This window comes from Lupinus angustifolius, chromosome LG20, assembly GCF_001865875.1.
Source record: "Lupinus angustifolius cultivar Tanjil chromosome LG20, LupAngTanjil_v1.0, whole genome shotgun sequence".
In the NCBI taxonomy this organism is placed as follows: Eukaryota; Viridiplantae; Streptophyta; class Magnoliopsida; order Fabales; family Fabaceae; genus Lupinus; species Lupinus angustifolius.
Window position 1 is genome coordinate 12,891,212 of NC_032028.1, and position 1,940 is coordinate 12,893,151.

The window sequence follows — 1,940 nt, forward strand, 5'->3', positions numbered from 1 at the left end:
CCCCTTCTCCTTTGGAATCCAGTGCCTCCGAAGAGAGGAAGGATTATGAGAAGTGGGATCGCTCTAATCGCGTTAGTCTAATGATCATTAAGCACGACATTTTAGAGGTCTTTAGGGGTACTATCTCGGATGAGATACATAGTGCCAAAGATTTCCTTGCTGAGATTGAAAAGTGCTTTTCAAAGAGCGATAAGGAGGAAACAAGTACTCTGTTACAAAACTTGATTTCCATGAGGTATCAAGGCAAGGGAAACATAAGGGAATACATTATGGGAATGTCCAACATCGCTTTGAAACTTAAGGCCCTTAAGCTTGAGGTGTCGGAAGACTTACTCATGCATTTGGTCTTGCTTTCCCTTCCTGCACAATTCAGTGAGTTTAAGATTTCTTAGAACTATCAAAGGGAGAAATGGACTCTAAACGAGCTCATTTCATTTTGTGTGCAAGAAGAGGAAAGGCTGAAGCGAGAAAGGACTGAAAGTGCCCATTATGTTACTACCTCTAAAGGCAAGGGCAAAAGGAAAATCACTTCGGAGCCCAAGAATGAAGCTGCTAAGGGTTCAGTGCAAAAGAAACAGAAGCAGGATGATGTCTGTTTCTTTTGCAAAGCAACTGGACATCAAAAGAAGAAATGTGTAAAGTATCACGCCTGACGTGCTAAGAAAGGTACATTTCTTACCTTGGTCTGTTATGAGGTCAATTTAACTTCAGTACTTGGAAACACCTGGTGGTTAGACTCTAGTTCAACTTCTAACATCAGTGTTTCAATGCAGGGTTGCCTGAGCTACCGAAAGCCTAATCATGTTGAAAGATACATCTATGTTGGCGATGGGAAATTAGGTTGTTATTATGTACTGGTTTCTATTTGGATTTGAAAGACACTTTTGTTGTACCGTCTTTTAGACGGAATTTGATTTCTGTTTCATATTTGGACAAATTTGGTTATTGTTGTTCATTTGGAAACAATTCGGTTCAATTGTCTTTAAATTCAAATGTTATTGGAACTGGTTCACTTATGTTGAATGACAACCTTTATATGCTGAATATCATAACTGATTATAGCGAAACCCTGAATGTGGAATCACGTGGTACTAAGCGTAAAATTGAAAATAATAATTTAGGTGCATTATGGCACAAGCGCCTAGGTCACATTTCTCAAAAGAGAATTGAGCGTCTTGTGTCAGATGGGATTTTGGATTCCATTGACTTCACAAACCCTAAGGTTTGCATCAAATGCATAAAAGGAAAACAAACCAAACAATCGAAATATGGTGCATATAGAGCTTCGAATGTCTTAGAATTGATACATACGGATATATGTGGGCCATTCCCTACAGCTTCCTGGAATGGTCAACGTTACTTCATATCATTCATAGACGATTATTCTCGTTATGCATACATTTTTCTTATTCATGAAAAGTCCCAATCGGTGGACGTGTTCAAAACTTTTAAGGCTGAGGTTGAAAATCAACTCGGCAAAAGGATTAAGTGCGTCAGATCTGACCGTGGTGGTGAATACTACGGTAGATATGACGGTTCAGGTGAACAACGTCCAGGGCCTTTTGCCAAATACCTAGAGGAATGTGGTATAGTCCCACAGTACACCATGCCAGGATCGCCTAGCATGAATGGTGTGTCTGAAAGACGAAACCGGACTCTTAAGGACATGGTAAGGAGTATGATTTGTCACTCTACCTTACCAGAGTCACTCTGGGGAGAGGCACTTAAGACATTAGCTTATATTCTTAATAGGGTACCAACTAAGGCAACTGCAAAAACACCTTATGAGCATTGGACTAGGCGAAAGCCAAGTCGAAAGCATTTTCATGTGTGGGGATGTCCAGCTGAGGCAAGGCCTTATAGGCCTTACGAAAAGAAATTGGACTCTCGTACAGTAAGCAGTTACTTTATTGGTTACTCTGAAAAATCAAGGGGCTATA